Below are 15385 nucleotides of genomic sequence, written 5' to 3' on the forward strand. Positions count from 1 at the left end.
GTGTACAGAAAAGGACTCTGAACTTGAGTTTGAGTTCTGATTTAGTCACTTTACAGAAGAGAAACCTCGGGGAAGACACGTTGCCATCCGCAGCCTCAGTTTCCTTGTCTGTAGAAGGGAGACAAGAATCCATGCTCTGCTGATCACATGCTTTTGGCTGAATGTTTATGTTCCCCCCAAATTCATATGTTGAAATCCTGATACACAATATGATGGTATTAGGAGGTGGGTCTTTTGGGAGGTGATTAGATCACGAAGGCAGAGGCCTGATGAATGTGGTTAGTGCTCTTATCAACGAGGCCCCACAGAACTCCCTACCCCTTAAAGTACAAAAATCTGAAGATAAGCAAATAATTGTTGGTTTATTTTAGCTACAGTTCTTTAAGTGACTTTGGTATGTGAGCAGGAAGGTTATCAATTTTTTAAAGATGAAAGAAGGAATGGTTTGCTTTAATGAAAACAGACGCTGGTGCTGTGGAAATCGGAAGTCCCCTGTGATGAGGCTGGGGTAGAATTACTGAAGGATGAAGAGACCATGCGTGCTTCCATTTTGTTTTTGTTGGAGCCCACAAAGAAAACCAACAGTCTGCTGGTTGTCAGACGTTGATACTTGTAAACAATCATCCTACTTTTATAATTTAAGGGGACACTAATAATTCAGCTTTGAATTGCAATTATGTTGAACATATTTCCTCATAATCATGTTGTTTTCAAAGGATTTTAAAAACTTTAACCAGAAACTTAAGAACTCTTTTGCTTAGGAAATTTATCATTTTAATTCTTTTGACTTTTAGAGAAAATATTTTTAAATTATGACCTTGAATTTGAACTTAGGGAGACCTCCCCCTCAACCTCCACTTTTAACCTCAATTATTTGGAGGGTAATTATCTAAGTTCTATCAGTTAGTTGTTGCTGTGTAGCAAACTACTCCAAACATGGTGTGTTAAAATGATAACCATTTATTATTTTCATGAGTCTTCTGGTTAGTTAGGGGAGTTCTGCTTATCTAAGCCAGATTCTGATTACTTTAGCTAGCCTTACCCATGCTCTAGTGGTTAGCTGGCAGTCAGTCTAAGATGTCCTTGACTTGGAGAACTCAATACTCCTCCATATGTCTCTCATCCCTCCAGCAGGCTGGTCCAGGCATGTTCTCATGGTGGTGCTGGGGTCCAAAAGTAGGCAAGCCTGATCATGCAAGAGCATAGGTGGCAACACACGTCTGTTTTTCAAGGCTCTATTCTTGTCACATTTCCTATATCCCACCGGCCAAAGCAAGTCATGGTGGAACTCAGGGTCAGAGTGAAAGAATGCGAAGTTATGGGTCGGGGCTGTAGATAAAGGCAGGCCATGAGCTGGGACCTCAACCTACCAGATGTCATTTCACTGTTTTTCTCCATCTTAGCAAACTTCGTTTGGGCAGTTTTACTGTTCATTAGCACTTCTACACATGGGCAGAAAAAACAAACAAACTCTACCTAGTTGCTTTTCAGCAATTGTTTTTAAAGCTTATGATTAAAGGCTAAAATAAAATTTTGCTTTATTTATTTACTTACACACCTCTTTCCTTCCCTTCTTTTTTAAACCAAATTAAGCACAACAAATTCTTGCATAATGAAATTAGTTATTTTCAATTCTATCCATATCCATCCCTGAGCTCTATCCTGTCTCCAACTAATTTCTGTATTTTGGGCCAATGTTCCATTGGCATTTGGAGGAATTTGGTGGGTGGGTCTGTGCATTTTTAGTCTTGCTTTTTCACTTTCTCTCTTCTAAACTCCAGGTTTGCACTTCTTACTGCCCACTCTGTAAATCCTGGAGAAACCTCAAACGGAACATGTTTCAAAGAAACCTCAAGATCTCCTTTGCGCATTCACTCATGCCCTCAATCAGCAAATATTTGTTGAGTGGCTCCCATACTGCTTCAGGCATTAGTGATACAGCAGTGTACAACATAGACAAAGTACAGGCCCTCCCAGAGCTTACAATCTAGGGGCGCTTGGCAGACAGTAAACCAATGCGTGAATATCTCATTTAATGTTTGGTAGTGATAAGTGTTATAGAGAAAATAAAGCAAGGTGAGCAGAAAGACAGTGATGGAGGAGTGAGACAGTGTTCAGGGAGGATCTCTGAAGTGAGGGTGTGAGCGTGATGATCTGGGTAGGATGCTGCAAGCAGAGGAATAGCAGATGCAAACGCTGCCTGAATAACATCCAGTACGGCGGCATCCGTGCTTCCAGTGGGAAGAGTGGTAGGAAATGTGGTGGAGAGATGAGCAGAGACCGGATCCTGTAGGGCCTTTGTGGAGCTCAGTAAGGTCTTTGCATTTATTCTGAATGAGATGGGACTCCACTGATGGATTTGGGGCAGGGGAAAGTCATGATCTGGTTTCAAGGGTAGAAGCTGCGAGACTAGGACAGTGGTGTCGGAGAGAGATGCTGAGGGGCTGCCATAGGAGAGCAGCCATAGAGGCTGTGAGAGGGTGGCAAATTCTGGAGCTTTCCAAAATGTGTTTCAGTTAAAGAAACCAAATTTAGATCAGCTCTGCAAAGTTGAGCATATGGAGAAGTGTTACCCAAAGTAGACCCAGCATACTTCCAGTGATATCTGAGTTAATTTTAGGTGCTGTGTCACATGAATGGACCTTTTAAATTTTGATAATTAGTTACGAATTTATTGTGTATTAGGAAAGGTATAAAACTTGCATATAAAACCCATGATTCTACACTTATTGCTGGAAGTGAGGATGAAGTATTGAGTATACGACAGAGGTGAGTGCAGAAATAACAATAATTGTGAGGGTTGTTTCTGAATGACTAGAGTTAGGACAAGGTGATGGGATTATTTGTAAGGTTTAGTTCTGAGGGATAAGTGAATGGTGACTCTGGTTTTAGCGTAGTGTGTAATCATAATTACATATTACCGCTTTTAGATTGTATACTGAATGTGAGGCTCTATACTAGGCACTTTATGGATGATATTTTACTCAATTCTCACTGCAGTCCTATGTGGTGTGAGTGGTAAAGTTTTTTTCAAAAATTATTTTATTGAGGTAATATGGGCTTATAACATTGTGTAATTTCAGGTGTACGTTATTATGTATAGACTGCATCATACTCACCACCAATAGTCTAGTTTTCATCCGTCACTATATGTATGGATGAAATACCCCTTGTGCCCACCCCTGCACCTCCTTCCCCTCTGGCAACCACTAATCTGTTCTCTTTGTCCACGTGTTTATCTTCCACTTATGAGTGAAATCATATGGTGTTTGTCTTTCTCTGTCTGGCTTATTTCACTTTGCATAATTCCCTCAAAGTCCATCTGTGTTGTTGCAAATGACACAATTTTCTCTTTTTTATGGCTGAGTAGTATTCCATTGTGTGAGAGCGTGTGTGTGTGTGTGTGTGTGTGTGTGAGTGAATATACCACATCTTCCCTATCCATTGATCTATTGATGGGCACCTGAGTGGTAAACTTTTGATATTCCTCTTTAACAGGTGAGGGAAGTGAGGTTCACAGGGAATAAATAATTTGTTCTAGAAAGTCTCTGAGTTTTCAGATATGGCAAGATTACAAAAGTAAAATGTAGTTCTGCTAAATTCTCTACAAGCAGAGACGTAGTCTATTTGATACACTAATGTATCCTCAGCAGCTAGAATAATTTCCGATATATGCTAGACATTCAATCAATACCTGCTGAATGAATGAAAGAAAAAAAGAATGGGTCTTCTGTTTAGGACTGGATCGAGGGTGGTGAATGTTCATGTTACTCACAATACGATGAATTTTAGGAAGTAATCACCTGGAGTTTGAATGGAAAGGCCATATTTGGGGACCACAGGGCGACTTACCCTGTGCCCTAAATGCAGGTTTTCCTGATGTCCTGACCTCCGCCATATAGTTTTCTCCTATTCTCCCTTGAGAATCTCATGCACTCTTCTGGCTGTTACGAAGTGTGCAACTCCCAAATCTCAGACTTGGGTCTTGAACTCCAGTTGTAGAACAAATAAACCTACTGACAAACTTGGAGCCCACTTCAGGGCAACATAACCTTCAGCAAGTCACCGACCTCCTCGAGCCTCAGTCTCTGTCAGTAAGAGGAAGAGACGAAAGCTGGATCCGACCCTGATCTGAGCAGAACCTAGGTGCACCAGAAGAGAGAGAGGGGCTAGATGCTTAGGGAGAGTGACAGGAGGGGAAAGCTGACTTAAAAGGCAGAGGGAATTCAATTTCCATTCTTCTTGAGCATCCTTGTTTTTCTTTTTACCTGGAACTTTCTAAGGAGTTTAATAATCCTCTTTTAAGTAAGTTTTCTCAAAAGGCTTGATTTTTTTTCCTCAAAAAAAAATTATAAGGCAAAGCATTGAAAGCAAAGTCATTCAAGCACTTAGACTCCTGGGTGCAGCTCTGACTTGTAGAAGGGAAGCTCCACCCACACGCTTCCTCTGCTGCAGGCGGCCAGATGGAGGGCAGCCAGTGCTGGGCAGAGCATGCTGGGAGGTCTGTGTGAGGCAGGGTGGCACAGGCAGGAATGACTGAAAAAGGGGCCTCCTGGAAAGGGGCAGGAGCTTCCTAAAAGAACACTGTTATAGGGTGAGGTGAGCCTGGGGAGGAGGTTCCTGAGCGCAGAAGGGCCATTCCTTTCGCCTTTCCTCAGAGCGATGGGAGCAGTGGAGAGTGGGGAGCATGCCCGGGTAAGAATAAGAACATCATGCATTCAGTGCTCACTGTCTTCTTCTTGTCCCCTCCTAACTGCTGCCCCATAGCCCTGATCAGCCTTGGCAGCATACATTTTTTGAATTATGTAATATATAATTTCTGCAAAATTATGTAAGAGAGGGTAGGGGTGTCAGGGTGAATACCATATTATTATCAACTTCTTTAAAGTTGTAATCTCCTTGGTAAAAAAGACATAAATAAAAATTTCAATATGAGACTGAATGGAAGTAGGCTATACACAGAGGCAAACATCTGCTTTGGGAGGACAGGGTAAGGTGAACAAATTCCTGCTGGGTGGATCTGGGAAGGCATTTTGAAAGAAACAGAATTCAAATTAGACTTTGATGGAAGGATATGACTTTGATGTTTACCTTTAGGAAGAAAGGGGCTTCTAGTCTAGGCAAAGGAAACAGCCCCTTCAAAGTCATGGAAGCTGGAAAGTGTTGGTGCTGGCATGGGGTAGGGTCGGGGGCATGGCTACCGAAACTACAGGGAGGGAGTCTGTGCCTGTTGTTGGAAAAGGCACTGGAGATGGGACTAGAAGTGGGGGGAGGTTATGCATCACTTTGCAGGCCAGCTGAGTGCTTTGCACTTTATTGGGTCTGCATGGTGAGCCTTTTATACTTTGGTGAGGGGACCTTCGGGAGTCGGGTGGCAGGAGAGGGCCATGGTCAGTTGTGTATGTCCCAGGGGCAGTGAGGAGACTGGTTACTTTTTTTTTTGAAAAACTTTTCATTTTGAAATGTTTTTAAATTTAGAGAAAAGTTTCAAGAACAAAGAGCTTTGAAATGTCCTTCAACCGGATTTACCAATTGTTTGCCACATTAGGTTCATCATTCTCTCGTTCTCTAATGTATACATAATACTGAATTTTTTCTAAGCCATTTGAGAGTAAGTTGCCAACATCATGCCTCTCTACCCCTAAATATTTCAGTATGTTCCCTAAAAACATGGGCTTTCATTTATATAACTTTGGTACAATTATTGAAATCAGGAAATTTAATATTGATACTAACTGTTATCTGATCTACAGACTTTATTCAAATTTCACCAATTGTCCCAATATATAGGAGGTTTTCTCTCTTTTTTTTAGTGTAAGTGCCAGTGAAATGGGCTGGAACTGAAGCACCACTGTGGGAATAGGACCACTATTTCAGAAGCGGATGCAATAGGATTAGGCAACAATGGGTTCTCAGGGTGAGAGAGGAGGGAAAGCTGATGATGAGGTTGTATTTTATACAATTGGTGTTGTTAACCAACCAGGAACTCAGAAAAGGAATTTGAAGAGCAAGGGTGATCTTATGTTTTGGATTTTTGATTTAATAATGATGATTGCATTTTGGCAGAAAGGCGACGTAATGAAAGGCAGCTTAGTGCAGTGGTCAAGAGTATAAACTCTTGGGGCTAGACTTCCTGGGTTGGAATCAGGCTTTGCCACTGTGGCTCTGTGGCCTGGGGAGGTTGCCTAAGTTGGCTGTGCCTCAGTTTTCTCATCTGTGAAAAGGGGGTAATAATACTTCTGCCTCACAGAGTTCTCGTGAGGATTAAATGAGTTATTATTTGTAAAGTGCTATATTAGAAGCCTGCCTGACACATAAGTGCTATATATGTTTGTTGAATCAATATAAAAGTTAGATTCCTACTTTTATGTTACTGAAACTTCACTAGCAAATCTATGAGGTAAGTACTACTATTATTAGTAATTAGGACTCATGTCACATGGTTCACCCAAGGCCAAACAACTGTTGTATAGGAAATCCATCCTGTTCCGCATGCCAGACCATCCTCGGGCTCTCCACGCGAGAATCCCCAACAGGCAGTAGAAATGGGCTAGTGACTCAGTATTGGGATAAGGGCTGAAGGCTCTAGAGTTGAAAGTCCTCTGCATAGTGGTGATTGTTGGGGACCTGAGATGCATGCAGTTGCTAAGGAAAGAGTCTGTAGAAGAAAAGACTCAATGTTGGAGTCGGCAAATGAGACCGGGTAGGAGCGTTCAGAGAGGTAGGAGACAGAAAAGGAGGGTGTGGAGTGGAGGAAAAGAAGAGATATGAGAGTTTAAGGAGGACTTTCCCATTTTTGGGAGTTGAAGCAGGACAAATTCAAATTCAGAGTAGAGACCTGGGATAGTAATGAGTGGGTCCCTTGTGACCTTAGTGAGACCGGATGCGTTAGCTTGGTGAGGGCAGAAGTGGGAGCTCAAGAAGAGAAAGGAAAGAGGAAATGGATTCCATTAGAGTAAACTATTCTTTCAAGTAGTTTTTCAATAAAAGGAGGGAAAACTTTGGGAGAAGCAGGATCAAGAAATGACTTCTTTCCAAGAGAGACAATTATCTTTGTTATCGAGGAGGGGGGAGGCAAAGGCTAAAGATGCAGGAAATAGTGAGGAAGATGGAGAGAGCGGGCTGGCAGGTATAGGTCAGGAGCATGGCTGCAGAGGTTGGTCTCAGAAAAGAATAGGGACCCTGCTTTAAGATTGGAGGGAAGGAGACTATGTGTGATGACCTATGACGTTTAATGTGGCAGAAGGGAAAGTTGAGGCAATTCACTTAAAATCGTCTCAATCTTTGTAGAGTGGGCAATGAAGCTATTTGTTGAGGAAGTCAAAGGTATATTTGAGAATACAAAAGGATTGGAGAAAGCTTAGATGTATATTAAAGATAAAAAAAGGTGATTGTCTAGTGATGGCCAGTACTTAGGACTGGGTGAGTAGCATGGTTCTACAGGGTATTGTTATAGGACTTTCTCTAGTGACATCCCAGAATTGACAATGAAGAAATGAATTGGGTCAGTCCAAGCAAGGATTCTAATGGAAAGTCAAGAGTACTAGGGAATCTCAGAGGTCAGAGACAATTTGGTTGGAAATGGTTGACCATAGGCTGTGAAGGCAGAAGAGGCTGAATAGATAAGTTCGACAGGTGGCAAAGAGCAGGAAAGGTGGACAAATTTGAGGTGGTAGCTAGAGAGGGGTGTGCCAAAATGTCAGATCTTGAAGGCAAGAAAATTATAAATGATAATGGGTCTAAAGTATGATCAAGCAAGCCACTGAGTGATCGAGATGAAGAGATAGAGCCTGCCTTGGGTGATTCTGATTTTATTGAGTTACTCCTAACTGAGAACCCGAATACGCAATTTCTCTCTTGTGGTGCACAGAAGAAAAATTAATGTTTAAAAAGAAGCTTTTGTAAAATGTTAAGCCCGACGCATTTTTAAACATTGTCTTGAAGTCAGAGAGATATTTAATAGAGCCAATTTAAATCCCCTTAGGCAACATTTGGTGTCTGCCTCTTGCCTTATACCCTCCATTAAAAGTGGAAGCAAAAAGAACTATACAACTGAAACGTCAGTTGTGACACTGAGTAATTTTTTTGTGTGTGAGGAAGATTGGCCCTGAGCTAACACCTTTGCCATTCTTCCTCTATTTTATGGGGGATGCCGCCACAGCACGGCTTGACGAGTGGTGCTAGGTCTGCACCTGGGACCTGAACCCGTGATCCCCAGGCCACCAAAGCAGAGTGTGAACTTAGCCACTATGCCACTGGGCTGGCCCCTGAGTAATTTTTAAATGAACATATTTTTCAAATCATTGATAGGAGACATCCTTATTTACTTTATCTGTGAGGATCCCTGTCTCGAACAACAAGCAGATAATTTGTGGAATTAGTGGCTATTTCAGGAGAGTAAGTGAACTGTCATTTGTACCCCTGTTTTGAAATAAGGTTACAGGCAAATACTTCCACTCTAACCAGCAGCTGCACTTTGGTAACGGCGACTAACACAGCCAAAGAAGCGACGTGGTCACAAGGCGAATGTCAGCCATTTGTTCCTGGAGTTTTGAAATAATTAATTGCAATGTCTGATGCTGACTTCCATTAGTAAATAGCTTCAATATTTTCCACCTCCTTTTTTAAGCTTGGAAAGCATACAAGTAATAAATGTTTATAGTAGAAGAGAGTTAAGTAACAGGAACAAAAATCTTGGACAATCTCAAACTGATCAATAAGAAAGTTTGCAACATTCATCCAAACTTTGTTTCAAGCTATTTCATGACAAATTTACATTTCCATAAATGGGATTATACATATCTTCTGTCTTATGATTTATGGAAGTCATGATTTATGGAAGTCATGATTTATGGAGGGCAAGCATTTGGTCTCTCTTTTAAACTACCTTAGGAACGTTATCTAAAACTTAGTAAAAGAACAATGAAAAAAGATAAATGAGGCATAAGTTAATTAAATATATTGAAGAGTATTTCTTCAGCTTGACACATATTCAGAAGGTAAGTAGGTTCATTTTCCACATTCGGGTCTGATCTTTTTATTTTTGACTTGTACAGCTCCTTACCCTCCAAAGCCATATCAGCCTGATAGCTGGGAACTGGGACCCCATGCTTAGCATTGACTTGTTCCCTCCAGCCATGTTGAGATTTTCAGCTGTCAAGACCAGAGGGCTCTCATGCAAAGGCTCCATCCCTGAGATCTGTGGGAACATCTCTGGAGACGGGCAGCGGCTGCTCCCAGGAGAACTGGCAGTCACTGCACCAATTACTTTACTGAGCTGGGTAACGCTAAACCCTAGAACTGTGCCATGGGAGTAGGACTCTTTTTACCTCCACTGCTCTATCAACAATTGACTTATCTGTGGGTTTGCCTGTGATGATGGCTAGACTGATGCCTGAACTCCCATGGTCAGCGTTTCCACTGACAAGGAGCCATTTCTACCAGATAGCATTTCTCTAATTTCACCTATAAACTTGGGCTTATTTCTGGTTACTCTAGGCTCTTTGTAAAACACAAAATTCATGTTGATTGATCACTATGATTTTCTCACATCCATATTCTGGATGAATCAAAGATGAAGCTAGCAGCATTTCTTATCCTTTGAAAATGTTTGTTTCATTTTCACAAATAGAAAAATTACATGGTTTCCTGGAGATGTCGATGTGTTCTCCTAGAAGGATTGGGCCTCTGTTCGTTGAGAATCGTTCATTTAACAAAAGCTCACCGATCACAGAATGGATGAGTGTGGGATGCAGAGGAGGAGGAAGAGAAGAGAAAGAAATGAGTTAAAATTTCATTCAAAGGAACAGTTTTATTATTAGATTAGGAACCAAAAACTGTCAATAAAAAAATGGATCATTGTAAAGTTTTCATAAATCTGCTGCATGTGTGTACTTTTATTTATGAATAAAGCTCAATAGTTTCTCATTAAAAGGAACGGATACAGAAATCTTCCAGGCCGTGTTGGAATTGGCAGTTGGTTGGAGCTCGGCTATGGCAGGAAAAGACAGCCATTTGCTGTGGTGCCTCAAGCCAGGGTGTTAGGTAGAGCATCTTCAGTGCTTTCTAAGAAGACCCAAGCCTAAAAGCAGACTGGGAAAAACAGATGATGAGGGCGTGGCTGCATCCTGGTGGGACAGTGGTCCGGCCTGTGTTGCTCTAGCTGAGCTTCTGCAGGGGTTAAAATGTTTTGCTTTTATAGTCATCTGGCTTGGTTACTAAGGGTAGAAATGTCCTGGCCTCACCTCAGACCTGCTGATTCACTCTCTGTGGGGTGCTGCTTGGGAATGTATATGTTAGAGAAACTATTTGTGGGTAATTGTGATGTGTGGTCATGTTTAAACACTGCAGTGTCAATAACGGTAGACAGTAGGACAGACTGCCTGGAAGCACTGTGGGAAGAAAGCATGTGTATGTGTATGTGTGTGTGTGTTGTACAATGGCTGTGAGATGAAATCAGGCTACTGGAATTTGCCAGGAAGCAGCAAGGGAGACACATTAACCAGGTGCCAAGGATGTGGTCTTAGACCGTACCAGAAACTCCCTCCTCTGGGGCGTGAACTTCTGGAAAACACTAACTGGTCCTTATCAAATCTTGCATTCCCAGGCTGAGCGCAGAAAAGGCCATCACAATGTTTTCTTTTGAAGTTCTGTTTCCTGTTACCTTTGATTTTCTACCTCATGCAGCAATCTTGCTTTGGTGTGTTTGCAGATTTCCGACAGTTCTCTGGTTTCTTAGGTTTCCTTTTCATTTTCTACGCCTTTTATTAGGATGCCAATCCACAAATTTAACAGATTGAACAAGCTTTGCAGATAAACAACAGAAGCTGGAACTACATACGATGCTTTCTATTATATACCCAAAGTCTGTTGTACATGACAAGAATGAAGTTTTATTTACTTCTGGGGTGCAGCAAGTGTAAACACTCTCTAATGAGGAGAAAAAAAGAACCTGATGAGAAAGAGAAATGCTGGATGCCAATGGATGGCAATTCTTTATGGAACTCTGGGCTCAGTGTTAATGAGGGATCTTTATAAGGGAAGTCACAACCTGCAGCTTGATGTAGCTGAGATGACTTTATATCCCAGATTGCAGGACAGTTTGGCTTCATCTGTTGAGCTGGTATCCCCCTTGGTTAGGGTCCCCTTTACACTCAACAGTGTGCCTGGTTTGGATAATAAGTTATGCAGTCACTGTGAGTATAGGAGAGAGAGGGGAAAATGTTTCCCGGGATCGCTGACTAGCACTCATTTCAGCCTGTGACTTACCCCATTCCAGGCCACTCTTGGCATTTGTGGGCCCAGGTCTAGAGGCCCTCTTGTCCCACAGCCTTGTCCCTACTCTTCCTGCCCTTGGTTCTGCTATGCAACTGGAGGAGTCCTGTAGGAACATGTGCGGACAAGCCAGTCTGCTCATTCAAGTTTATCCACACCTGCTGTCCAACAGCTGCCCAAGGTGAGGGCGTCCTGACCATGAAGTGATCTCCCCTCTCCGGAAGCTGGCTTTGGACCATTTGGGGCAGGGAATTCCAGAGTCATGAGTACCTGGGGAATGGTCTGGAAGGCGAGTGTATCCCCCAACCTTGCAGAATGCTAGCCCCATGGGGACGCATGGTTAGAGGAGGCAGGAGGGGGCACTTAAAGCACCAGCCCAACTTAGAGTTACCTGTCCTGCCCGATTTTCAGAGCTCCTGCTTCTAACACATCTTTGAGCACCCCAGGAAAGCAGGCTCATCATGCAACTTTGAAGTGTCTGGGATAAGAACAATTTAGCCATGAATGTCACTTGCTCACCTGACTGAGGTCCAAGGATATCCTTCATCTGGCCTGATAGAAATTCCTCGTCCTCCCCTCAGGCTGGCTTGTCCTTAAACACCATATGGTAATGATAACAACTCCATTTTTCAGGTTGAAACAAAATCTTAAAGTAAATGGCTTAATGTTTTCAAAGTCAACCAAAGGGAGGGCACCTCTCCCCACTAAGTTTCATCAACAGAAATTTGGTGAATGTTTTCTTTGCTTGCTGATATGATCCACCAGGCGTGTGGGTGTGAAGATAGGAAAACTGTTTGCTCAGCCATTTCCACGGTGGTTTTGTTTATCTGAGGATCAGTCAAATGGAAAGACTTTCTTTCTTGTGATTACAGAATCAAATCTTTTACGATTCTTAGATACTTCTACATCTATTTGTGGAACTTCTGGAGTAATTATTAAAGTCAATGAACACTTTCTCTTTTTTCTCCTTATCTCCTTAAGATTGAACTAACTCACAGGGCAACAAGATATTTTCCTGGGCTAGGAGCACTTTCCCTTTTTGTGGATCATTGGAAATTCTGTCAATAGGGTTATGGTATGGAGGTAAATTTCACAAAGAGTATGAATGAAGTGCAAAGTGGCAGCCCTGCCTATGCATGGGAATTCCTCCCCACTGTGTACTCACCAGCAGGCCAGTTTTTCTTCTCTTTCTCTCACTCATCATAAACCTATGGAGAAGATGAGTGTTTGAAGAGAGGAGTTGAAAATAATGTTATTTTCTTCACTTTTCTCCATTTTTTTTGGGCGGGGAACTCATTCTTCTAATAGTAATGTATATTAAGGAGAATAGAAGCCACGGACATACAGAATTTTATATAATTAATGATTTTGACCAAAATTGCACCAAAAATGTTTTCAAACTCCTGCTTTATCCTGATGGTTATGTCAATTAGCTTTGCTGGGATCTGAACAGCTCTGACTTTCCCATTTTAATAAATGGTTCAGTATGTGATTTCCCTGGAATTAATAGTGCAAGGTGATACTTCGAATAACTATGTGCTAATGCCCATTTGTAACCAATAAAACTTGTACCAAGTCACACTGCTTTGGGTAGCTAATTGTCCAGTAGAAAGGCGCTCATTGTATCCAAGCTTTAAAGATGCCAGCCTGCCTTTATTCGGTCATAACTAGGGACGCAAGTGAGCAGGAATTATTCTTTAGATATTGCTTGGACATTTTTGGTTTTCAGTGGTGGCAGAATGAGAAGGAGTACATTTGGATTGCAGACGGGTGTCAGATGGGTCCTGGTGTGCAGTGTGCGTGCTTACTCGTTATCTCCGTGTGCTGCTCATTACCAATTCTCTTCTTTGATTATTGGAAACTTCCATTCTTAATAATTGAATTTGTCCCTTCTAACTCCAGCCTCCCATGGCAGCCTGGAAACCAGGCTTGATAATGTCCAGATATATTTTAATTCTCTTCTATCAAACCCAAGAGAGGATTTCTTAGAGACTGTGCTGATTAATGTGTCTTGAAAAAACACCAACCATGGACATTTTGATGTATACACATAAAGCCCAGGGATGGATGGTCTTCATTCTAAAACGTTGCAAATAGATATATTTTAAGTAAACAAACATGGCATACATTCTTAACTATTTTCCAAAAGGGCAAATACTAGAAGAGAGGTAAATAGAAATTGAAAATAGAAGCTATCCAGTAGCAATGGGATGGTTTGTTTCTCCAGCACTTCTCACGGTGCTTAGTGGAGAGTCTGACACATATTAGGTGCTCAAGAAAGTGTTTGTTAGCTGAATACATGAATGGATCTGAGCTTGTTCTGAGAAATTCCAAAGCAGAGAACCTCCGGCATGAATGCTCACATGAACCACACATGTGGAACACTGCTGTGTAGCGTGTTCTCCCACCCATGCTATTTGATTTAGTCCTTGCTGAAACAAATCTCCATTTTATAGATGACATTTAGGCTCAAAGAAGATTTCAACAACTTCCCCATGGTGACTCAGTGATAGAACTGAAATTGAAACGTGCACCCTCTGACTCCAAGTCTAGGGTTCTAGGATTTCAAGGATTAATTGCATTTTTGAAATCATGGGCCAGAGCAATGCAAACAAGCAGCTGGAAAAACTGAAGTGGGATCACTATTCACCCTTATGCAGAGATGACTAAAGCTAACTCTTGATACATTAATAAAAATAAGACTTAAAAGACAGAGGCATGTAGAACATATATGGACCACATCCAAACATCCTTCAAAGGCCCAAGCTCTGGGGACTGAAAAAATGAGGGAGCAGAGAAGAAAGGAAATACATCTAAGTTCTTCCCAGCTACTTTTTGCTCTTCAAGCCAAGTTTCCCGTCTCTAAATCAAAATTTCAAGGAAAGCTTACGGCAGATGAGACTTTTGGGAGAGTATTAGAAATAAGGAGGGAAAAGGCTTTCTAACTCCTCCATTTGCATTCTCATTATTAAAGCTTTTTCATTTTATATAAATTCTGTCTCTTCAACTGCACTGCAAACCTAATAGGACAAGTTTCCTCTCTCTTATCTCTTCCCTGTGGTCTGACCATATACAGAGGCCTCTTCATGCAACAGGCAGTTGCCTGCATGATATATTTAAGCTGTTCTAAGAAGCTGGTGTGCTCCCACTGACCTGATCCCATTTTTGTGATATATATCTTCTACTGGAATTATTGCTGCATATTAAGGAATGATGTGTTCCCAAGGCCCTGCTTACAGTGTTAATTAACTTGGATGGATAATCTGTTCAACTGATAACACTCACCAGCCCATTGGTACACAGTAGGTAGTTTATTCTATTAGTTGGTTGGCCACCACCAGGTAGAATCCTGGAAAGATGAGGCCAAATTGTGTGGTGGTAGAAAGGGGGAAATAGAGGTATAGAACGCTTCCTTGGGAGAGGGAATCTTCTTGTGCTCCTTTGGAGAACAACTCAGATATGTCTGGGTGAGGGGTTACAAGAGGGGAGAAAGAAAGGGAAGGTTTATCATCAAATTTGGCTTCTTGCCTTCAGTTAGCCTTGACACATGGTGCTTTCTAGACTGAAAGTTAGAAAAGGAGAAATTGAGACAAAAATTTTGCTCTCTACCTGGTCGCTGCCTAACAGCTCACAAAGCTTCTCTTTGTGCTAGCTTATTCTCAAGCAGTATGTACACTGTGTCTAGGGTTTTCTTGCTGAAGGAAATGTATCTTCTTGTGCTAACTGTGGACTCCATGGTATTAAAGCCAAAATCATTTGACTGCCTGAAGTAATTTTAGCAGTTATGTTGGTTGTTTTCACTGTAGAGTAAAAGCAAGACTCAGTGTCTGGCTGCTTGGCATATGAGATACAGCTAATTAGATTTTTTGGTTAACTCAGATTAAGGCAGAAATACCATACACAGTAGTAACGCCCTTTGACCTTGGGAAGAGGGGCTCTTGCCCCAGGTCCCTTGCTGTAAAGGGCCCCACTCTGGCCCTCCTCTAGCTGTACCATGTCCCATGAGGAGAGAGTTCTGCAGGGCCGAACGGAGGTTGTCCATCCAATGCATCTGCACCCCCACTTCTAAACCACTCAGGACCCTGTAAACTCTTCCCTAAGTGGTCCCCAT

General features: G+C 41.9%; 1 protein-coding gene across 17 annotated transcripts in view; it reads left to right on the forward strand.

The window, feature by feature from the left end:
• The window catches only part of PDE4D (phosphodiesterase 4D), a 1369870-nt gene that overhangs the window by 45620 nt on the left and 1308865 nt on the right, over nucleotides 1-15385 (forward strand). For 2 of the 17 annotated variants that reach the window (XM_070587548.1, XM_070587542.1), the window contains exon 1: nucleotides 4518-4695. The exons of 13 other annotated variants lie outside the window; for them this stretch is intronic. The gene's annotated coding sequence lies outside the window, so the exon portion shown is untranslated. Of the gene's footprint in view, nucleotides 1-4507; nucleotides 4696-15385 lie in introns of those variants that run through there. 2 more of the 17 variants (XM_070587533.1, XM_070587546.1) reach the window with 2 other exon arrangements.

This window comes from Equus przewalskii, chromosome 20 (genome assembly GCF_037783145.1).
Source record: "Equus przewalskii isolate Varuska chromosome 20, EquPr2, whole genome shotgun sequence".
Classification (NCBI taxonomy): domain Eukaryota; kingdom Metazoa; phylum Chordata; class Mammalia; order Perissodactyla; family Equidae; genus Equus; species Equus przewalskii.